This window comes from Sinocyclocheilus grahami, unplaced genomic scaffold (genome assembly GCF_001515645.1).
Source record: "Sinocyclocheilus grahami isolate Dianchi unplaced genomic scaffold, SAMN03320097.WGS_v1.1 scaffold351.1, whole genome shotgun sequence".
Taxonomy (NCBI): domain Eukaryota; kingdom Metazoa; phylum Chordata; class Actinopteri; order Cypriniformes; family Cyprinidae; genus Sinocyclocheilus; species Sinocyclocheilus grahami.
Window position 1 is genome coordinate 667,110 of NW_015505530.1, and position 10,098 is coordinate 677,207.

Genomic DNA, 10,098 nt, shown 5'->3' on the forward strand with positions numbered 1-10,098 from the left:
CAGAATTGTTGGGAGAAGGAGAGGAGGAAAAAGGAAAGTTTTGGCTGGACAGGAGATTTAATAGCAAAAAAATTGACATATATGACAAAGAATTTGCTAGAACTGTGGTGTGGACTAACAAACCAATCTGGACAATGGAAAATACAAAGGTGGACATAGAGCTTCTAATAATAAAAGGCAGCAGTAGGAGTACAGATATAGTCAGTGAATATTATAGATATATGGACAATATGTACAAAGATAGTATTCAAATTTTTATAGATGGATCAAAGGATTTACAAACAGAGGCAACGGGATCTGCTGTATATATATCCCTAGACATCATGTGGGAGTAAACAAAAGAACATCTGACAGCTTAAGTGTGTATAGTATACAGTCGAGTTATATATTAATTTCGGGTTTCTTGTAAAGTACTTTAAATCACAAGGTGTTTTTTAATTCCTGACAGCAGGACTGTCCTTGTTTTGACTGTATTCGTGACATAACATTGTGTTGTGATGATCTGAATGTGAGATTCATCAAACATCTGTCTATTTAAACAGAAAAAAGTGATCTGACGGTAGATGCTTTGAAACTCCACAATGAGCTTCAGGCAGGATCTCTGCAGAAAAGCAGTGATGCCATGGAAGCAGGAGATGCCATCGAGGATCAAGCCCTGACAGAGAAAACCTCTGGAACTTTTCTTAGTGGACTGTCGGACTGCTCCAACCTCACATTTAGAAAAGTACAGCGCTACTGGGAGTCGAACCCTGCGGCACATAAAGAGGTTTGTATTCAGTTTCATGGTTAGAGAGTGGCAACTTAGGTCATTATTACTACATTATCGTTAAAGGAAAAATTGAACCAAAAATTAAATTTTACTGAATTTACTTGCCCTCAGACCATCCTAGATGTAGATGAGTTTGTTTTGTTCTTTGGAACAGATTTGGAGAAATGTAGCTTTACATCACTTGCTCACAGTGGATCCTCTGCAGTGAATGGGTGCCGTAAGAATGAGAGTTAAAACAGCTGATGAAAAAACCATCACAATAATCTACAAGTAATCCACACGACTCCAGTCCATCTGGTAACGTCTTATAAAGGGAAAAGCTATGTGTTTGTAAGACAAAAATCCTTCATTAAGGCAACAATAGAGGATGAACATTTTTACTGGAGGAAGCATTATTATGGATTGGTATTTTGGCCAGAAGTGATGGTTTAAAATACCAATCAATAATAATGCTTCCTCCAGTGAAAAAGTTCATCCTCTGTTGTTCTCTCACATCAAAATCCACTGACATATTAGTTTTAAACTGTTTTGGACTTTTTTTGCTAGTAAATGGTGCTTAATCTGTGCATATTTCCCTCTTGATACAGACGAGTCATCTTTTTCACTGGAGAAGCAATATTATGGATAAAGTATTATTATTTTAGCCTGAAGCAACAATTTAAGTTAAAAACATCTTGATGCATTTGTTTATTACAAACAGCTGTTTACTTCACAAGATGTTAAATGATGAACTGGCGTTGTGTGGGTTACTTGTAGATTATTGTGATGTTTTTTTTCAGCTGTTTGAACTCATGACGGCACCCATTCACTGCAGAGGATCCTTTGGTGAGCAAGTGATTCAATACTAAATTTCTCCAAATCTGTTCTGATGAAGAAAAACTCATCTACATTTTGGATTGCCTGAGGGAGAGGACTTTTTTTTTTAAAGCAAATTTTCATTTTTGGTTGAGTTATTCCTTTAAGTTGAAACCAGATGGTGTTTAAGTGATGTCTTCTTTTTCTACAGATCTGTGCTGTATTAGCAGCCGTAACCGAAGTGATTCGCTCTCAGGGAGGAAAGGAGACAGAGACAGAGTACTTTGCAGCCTTGATAAATTAAAGTCACCATGAAATCAGTTTGATTCATGACGACTTGGCTGTGTCGAAATGCTTAAGTGTCTACGCTTTTTGTGGATCAATCTTTCCGTTTTGCATTTATCAATTGGCAGATGACAACACTCGAAGCTGTAGATAGATAGATAGATAGATCTCCTAAACCTGGTCATAAAAAGGTGAGCGGTGTGTCATGAGACAAATCAACAGCAGCATAGGAAGATGTTAATTTCTGCTGCAGTAATTCGGGTTGGCCTCAGCTGTTGATCTGAATAGTATATGTTCTTATCTTCTCAAGGGTGCCTGCTGCAGTGCTTAAGAAAAAGTTCTCAGACATGGCCAAGGCCTTCATGGATGTCATGACAAACCAAACCAATTCTGACTCTTTGTCCTCCCTGCGATGGGTTTGTACACTCTTCTCATAAATCTAACACTTTGATCATCGGCAGAAGCTTTTTTTTCTTTTAATGACATTAATGTACTATATTTTGTTTAAATAATATTATGCTTTATTTTGAGAGGATTTCATGATACTTGACAGTATTCGCCTCTAAATCTATTTCTAGATAAAACAATACACGTTTTTGATTAATACAATATTCTAGTTAATAAGTCAAAGGTATTTAAAATCTAATGCACGGAAGGTAGATGAGACATTATCAAAGAATACTTCATGGCTGATTTGTAAATTGTGCACCAAAATATTGCTATGTATTGTGTTTTTCTTATTTATATTACCGGTAATTTCCTGTAGCAATCGCTTTTGACTACAGAGATCATAATTGTGACTTTTTTTAAAGACAATTTAGCCTTTTCTAATGTCCATGATTTATTTTGTTCATATAGCAAGCGCCACACAAGTCACTGTTAATTCTAAGCTTGTTAATAAAATTATTATTTTTTTTATCTAAAATGACTGAAGATCACCAGAGGGGAAATGTATGTAATGAGATTGTGATGTGAGGAGGAAGTCTGCTTTGTGTCTCCCCTTCTTATTTTACACTTTTATACTCTAATTTGGTTGCTTCTGTATTCCTTTGCAGATCATATCCTGTCTAGCGACTTTGCTGCTTAAACAGGATCTGTCAGTCTGGAGTTACCCTTCAACTCTGCAGATGTACTATCATAATTGTGACTTTTTTTAAAGACAATTTAGCCTTTTCTAATGTCCATGATTTATTTTGTTCATATAGCAAGCGCCACACAAGTCACTGTTAATTCTAAGCTTGTTAATAAAATTATTATTTTTTTTTATCTAAAATGACTGAAGATCACCAGAGGGGAAATGTATGTAATGAGATTGTGATGTGAGGAGGAAGTCTGCTTTGTGTCTCCCCTTCTTATTTTACACTTTTATACTCTAATTTGGTTGCTTCTGTATTCCTTTGCAGATCATATCCTGTCTAGCGACTTTGCTGCTTAAACAGGATCTGTCAGTCTGGAGTTACCCTTCAACTCTGCAGATGTACCACAGCCTTTTGAGCTTCACAGTGCACTCCGAACTAAAGGTCTGTCTGTTTGATTCCCATTCATTCAGAGTTGGAATGTTACTGTTGAGATAAGATTCCTTTTGTGCCATTTAAGATTTTAATCATACTATATCCACCACTAATTGTTATAGTAATACACAATGGAAACACTATTTTTGTACTCACATTAGAGAGTGACTGATTATGATTTTTTTGAGGTTTCTGAATGATGTTTGTCCATGTGCTGCAGGTGCGAAAAGCAGCACTGCAGGGTGTTTGCTCAGTCCTTCGCTACAGCGACTTTGTTTTCTCAGATAATGCCCCGGTCCATCACAGAGCAGCAGCCGCCACAGCTAAATTCTGCTGCAAAGAATTGGAGCAGTCAGGAGGTCAGTAAACTCATGTTCTTACTGTCGAAATGCTCAAAACTAACAATAACACCTGCTTGTGATACCAGGTGAAAATATCCAGCATATGAGGCTACTACTACTAAGTAATTTAAATATAAAATTAATAAAATTAGGAAAATCAGCAACAGTGCGTTTCTGTGAAGAACCCAAGTAACGGACAGATGCATAGTTCCTTGATCTTCTTTTTTAGTGTGTAAATTAATAATTTTATTTTTCAAAGGCATTTAGTTTTAGATAAAACATACAATTCAAAGTTTAAAATCAAACTGCATGAAGTTATTGTGTAAGCAGTTTTGCAGCAAAAATGGTCCCATAGCACCTCCTAGTGTCCTTCACACTTACATAACTGGGCCCAAATTTTATTTTATTTTTCTCTTTAATTTTATAGAATGAAATAATCTTCCACTTATTGATTGAGTGATTGTCTTTCTATCCAACTCAAGGCAGCAAAGAAGACACTACCACTCTCCACGTGCTTGGTCTTCTAAAAGACCTGCTGTCTGCTTTTCCTCTGAGCTCTTGCTGTGAGACCCTTTTCCGTGTGATGACCCTGAGCCATGTGGTGAGAGACCAGTTTAACAGATACATTTTCATTTAAAATTGATAAATCCGTTTTTGTTGACTCATCAACTCTTAACACCTGCCTCTGTTTCTCTGAAGCTGGTAACGGCAAATGCAATGCAGGCTTTCCACAAGCTCTTCAGTAGCAAGCCTGGTCCTGCCAGTATGTCTGCAGAACTGAATGCTCAGATCATCACAGTGAGTATTATAATCGATTTATAAGGCCAATTTTTGGCCTCTAGTTTACAGAGCTCTCTGAGTGTCAGTCATAATTAATCATAGTTTTATTAATTTATTTGTATTACTAAGATATATCTTGCTGAGTAATGAGCTGAAATCATTTATTTTAATCATGTGTTTTCAGATGCCATAAATGAGTATTTAGGGCATGTGTACATTGGACTAACTGGCTCTGTAACGATGGTCACCTGTACAGTTCTGGCATTAACAAGACTAGTGTTCCATTACAAAGGTAAGAGGGACTTCCGCTGTCCACCTTATTTTGCAAGATGGAAGTAAGCTATTTTCTTTGAATGTGCAATACTTCTAATTCATTTGCTGCTATAGGTAAATAACAAGAAGAATAACTGTTTGCACTACAAACCAATGCGTTTATGATTATGATTACTTAAAGTAGGATGACAAAATGCCCGTTTTTAATGTAACGCAGAGTAACAGACAAGTCACAGGAAGCCTTGCACGTTTAAGTTGCAAATAGCCGTGGCCATGTCCATTCTTGCATTAAAAATAAGGTGGAAACACTACTGAAACTCTACTTTTGAGCTATTTTTGCTGGTTTGTTCCTCTGGTAAACAATCCAACAACTAGCCATGTTTTTTTTTTTTTACTTTGTGGGGAAGCACAACTCTTTTTCTTCAGAAAATGTAGTGATACATGATGTTAAGGAGATGTTAAGAAGGCAGGCACGTGTGACCCATATGCTTATATACCATTGAAGAAGGCCCAGCTCAATTGCAGGTAAGGAACAAAGTCTGTCTTTATATACGTCCTGAAAATATGAGTGGTAAAGCTGATCAAACATTACTTTTAACTTTAACAGGAAAAAGACCAAACTGCAAGGCCAGTTCAAGGGCATGGTCAGTGGGGCCAAGAAAGGAGCGCTCTCTGGATCAAGAATACTGAAGAAGAGGAAAGCCTAAAGTGTTCTTGTTATGGTCTTCCTAGATCTGCCCCATTCCCCATAGCATGATCAAATTAAAGCTAGAGACTTCTTGTTTTCCTGTACAAATGCTTTGAGAACTTCCAGTGGAAGCATCTCTTCAGAAGATGTGGTCCTAGTTGATGTTTGCTGTGGTTGGATTTAAGAACATAGCAATATGACAGGAGCTTTGTGCCAAATATATTTATGGACTTGCTATGTTGGACGGAAAATAAACTGTTTAGAAAACCCCATAAAAACAACAAATCCCATATAGCCTTACGCTTTCTGCTATTCCGTTATTCATGTGCTGAACCCCAAAAACACTAATATCATGTTTCTACAGTTGAACAGTAGTGCTTTTTTAAAGCATACCTAGTATTATTTATAAATTACTTTATTTAAGTGATAAAAACATAGTTCCCATGTGCCCATCAAAAAGTCATTTAAATCATAAATTGTACATAGTGATTGATATTGTGTGCTACAGTTTTTCAGCAGAGGATATTGGTGGTGTTAATGTAGATCCCAGCTGTGTGTGTGAGTGAATGAGGTCTGCTGGAGGTCAGACGTGTCCTCTTACTCAATAAGCTCTACTGGATTTTCCCTAATGTCCCAGTGAGAATAGAGTGATACAGACTCAGTTTATGGTGCAGCCGCTGCTGGCTCCAGCTGATTGTGAGAGCTATCTTTCATTAACAATGCATGACAAAGGTTTATTTTTAAAGGGACAGTTCACCGAAAATGAATGTCATGATTTACTTACTCTCAAGACTCTGTATTCGTTTTTGTTCTGTTATTTTGAGCTTTTGCAAAAAAAAAAAAAGGAAAAAAAAGGCTTGACTGAAAAATGGAAATTCTCACAGGACTTTGTTCATATGTTTGAACCTCTTGTTTTCACTCACTTTCTAGTCATAAAAGGACATCAGTCTGCTGAGTTTATATACAGTAGATAGAGTTGAATAGTTTGGTGATTTGCATAATGTTCAGCCAAATTAAATTTCTAAAGAAACTTTGACGTCTCATTTAAGGCTGTTATGGATGGATGTCGTATTTTCATCACATTGAAAAAAAACCCTGGTTGCAATTAATTGCTATTAAAATGCAAGATCCTCAATTATTAAATCGAAGACTGAATCCTGTCTGATGTAATGCAGTAATTTTGGCCAACAGAGGGCACTGATTCACAACTGTTCCTTCACAGCAAAGTGAGACGTCAATGAGGTGAAATTCACTCTTAAAGGGTTTGTTCAGCCAAAAATGAAAATTAGCCTGTGTTGTACTCACCCTCAAAGCATCCTAGGTGTATGTGACTTTCTTCTTTCAGATGAATCCAATCGGAGTTATATTAAAAATGGTCCTGGCCCCTCCAAGCCTTTCAATGGGGGTAAGCGGGTGTTGGTTGTCAACAGTTCAGAATGAATGCTTTGAGGGTGAGTAAAACAGAGGCTAATTTTCATTTTTGGGTGAACTAACCCTTTAACCCCCCTGTTATGTGCAAATTTCATGCGTATTTAAAAATATGTCATAACTCAAATATACAATATAATTTGTTTTATTTAGTTACACTCTACCTACCCGATATTTTAAATACATTTTTAGGACAAAACATAACTTTTAGATTTTTATATATTTTATTTAATTGCTTCATTTACATAAAAAACATTGCCCTCAGTTTCTGAGATTTGTTCCTCTAAATCATTCACATCATCCAAATATTGCCCTAACACCTCACTCACAGTGGATCTTATGGTAATTTTTCTGTAGATGGAAAATTACAGTCAAATGTCCCCACAAGGACAGTAAAGCCCGAATTGTTTGACATTGTGGGGACATTTAGATAGTCCCCATTAGGAAAACCTTTTTTTTTTTTGGAAATGAAAAAAAACAAAAAGTTTTGTGTGATTGGTAAGGTTAGGGGAATGAAAATACTGGTAATACAGTATAAAAATTATGTCTATAGAAAGTCGCCAAATAATATGGAAACCAAGCAAGATGCTTGTAAAAGGAAATGAAAAAAAACAAAAAGTTTTGTGTGATTGGTAAGGTTAGGGGAATGAAAATACTGGTAATACAGTATAAAAATTATGTCTATGGAAAGTCGCCAAATAATATGGAAACCAAGCAAGATGCTTGTAAAAATGTGTGTACAGTGTTTGTAAACACATTATTGTATGAAATAGTAGATAAAGGTATTTGGAACTTTGAAAATGACATAAACTGGCCTTCATAGTACAGTAATTGTAAAATGTAAAATAATGCCAGACATCCGACCTCAGACATCACATGAGGGTTAAAGGGTTAGTTCACCCAAAAATTTAAATTAGCCCATAAATTACTCACCCTCAAGTCATCCTAAGTGTATATGACTTTCTTCTTTCAGACGAATCCAGTCTGAGTTATATTAAAAATTGTCTTTGATCTTTCAAGCTGTTTAATGGCAGTCAACAGGTGTTGCAGTGCATCAGTCCAAAAGAAGTGAAATAAAAAGTGCCCATCCATAATAAAAAAGTGTCTCACACAGCTCTGGGGGGTGAATAAAGTCCTGTAGCGAATCGGTGCATTTTTGTAAGAAAAATAACAATATTTAAAACGTAATAATCAATTTAATCTAGCTTGAGTTCACTGTTGTAAACGGAAGCAGCTCGGGGGGGATGACGTATGAGGTCGGCTTTGCGCATGCGCCGCTCAGAAGTGACGAACGTGGAAGCGCAGGGGAGAGATCAAAACTAAACAACGGTCACTAATTAGAAGTACAAAACGAGGATTTGTAAAGAAGAATGTCAGAGGATTTCGATATAAGCCAAGAGGAGACTGGTTTTCCTTTGCTATTGTTAACAAACGTTGGTTTTCACGAGACTCACCAGCGCATGCATAACGGTGAACTCATATGTCATCAGCCCGGAGCTGCTTCCATGTATAACTGTTGGCGCAAGCTAGATTAAAGTGATTATTACGTTTTGAATATGGATATTTTTCTTACAAAAACACATTGATTCGCTACAGGAGGCCTTTGTTCACCCCCCGGAGCCATGTGAGACACTTTTTTTTATAGATGGGACCTTTTTATTTAACTTCTTTTGGACTGAAGCACTGCAACTTCTGCTGACTGCAGTGATAGAGCTTGAAAGATCAAAGACAACTTTTAATATAACTCTGACTGGATTCGTCTGAAAGAAGAAAGTCATATACACCTAGGATGCCTTGAGGGTGAGTAATTTATGGGCTAATTTTCATTTTTGGGTGAACTAACCCTTTAAGCGCGTTACTGAGTTGCAACTGCATTCAGATACAAACTAAAATCTTAAGTTTGAATCTGATATCGGAAATATTGACTCTATTTAACACATGCAGGTATAAGTGGGGTCACTGAATGACTCTCCTTTGGTACAAAAGCAATCAAGCTGTCGCAGCACAGCAGGCAGAGGGATATTAGTTATAATGTGTGGCTGTCAGAGCCTGTAATGGGAACTTCCCCAGTGCTGCCACAGGGCTCCAGGTTTTGTAGCCAGTAAACACATTGATGTTTCTCATGAGTGTTCAGTGCACCCAGCCAAAGGAGCTGCAGTCATCAGACCATATGAATCATGTCACGTTACATGATGTGAATCAAGCTCCTGCTGAGTTTTAAATCCTTATACAGAGCAGAATGAGGTTAACTGTGAGGCATGAGTGGAGATAAAGGGAGGCAGGAAATAAAGCTTAAACATGCAGCTCCTAGATTACAAGTATTATCTCAGTGGAATTTGGCTAAGCATTAGTATGGATGTTGTTTTTCATGTAGATTCATATCATATGTTACTTTCACACTAGGGCACTACAATGTGTGATAGAAAAACTGAGCAATGGTACACAACAAAGTCAGCAATCATGTAGATTGTCCAAAGGAAAAAGATGATGTAGTCTTAAGAAAATAGACCCATTCTTTGAGGATGGCTTCGTCAAAGAAAAATATTATTTTTATGTGTTTATGCTAGAGCATCCATGTTGCTTTCTCCACTGCATCCATAAGATACGCAAAAGTTGTAAGATTTGCAAAATAAAAAAAATTCTGTATAATTAAAAGAACTGGTTGAAATGTTCAAAGTAGAATAAATAGGCTTGAATGAAGCCCAAACCCTGAGCTTGTGCATATTTCACTGTCAGTGACTGACTTGGTTATAAATCTTCTGCGTTCAACTCGTTCAACTTAGAACTGAATACTTTATTATTATTCCTTGCTTTTCTACATTTACATAAAATGTGCATAATATTGTACTTATTCTCATACCAACAAAGAGAGAGAGAGAGAGAGAGAGAGAGAGAGAAAACTAATTTATATAAAAAAAATGACAATGGATTTTTATAAAATTTTTCATGAAGGCATAGGAACACCTAGAGTCCAACCCATGAACATAATATTTATAACATTAATGTTTTCTTGCTGTGTAAGACTACTATTAATTACCATGATCCATAAAGAAAAACACATAATATATTACATAAAATATCATGCTGAGTGTCCTGTACCAGTGATGGACACTCTGTCATTTTATATTCAAGTGTCTACCAGGAACCCAAGGCTTAATAAGTTAGTGGTTTGTACTGCCCTGCAGTCACAGCACATCTGATTTTCCTTTTAAAGATGTGACCAATTAA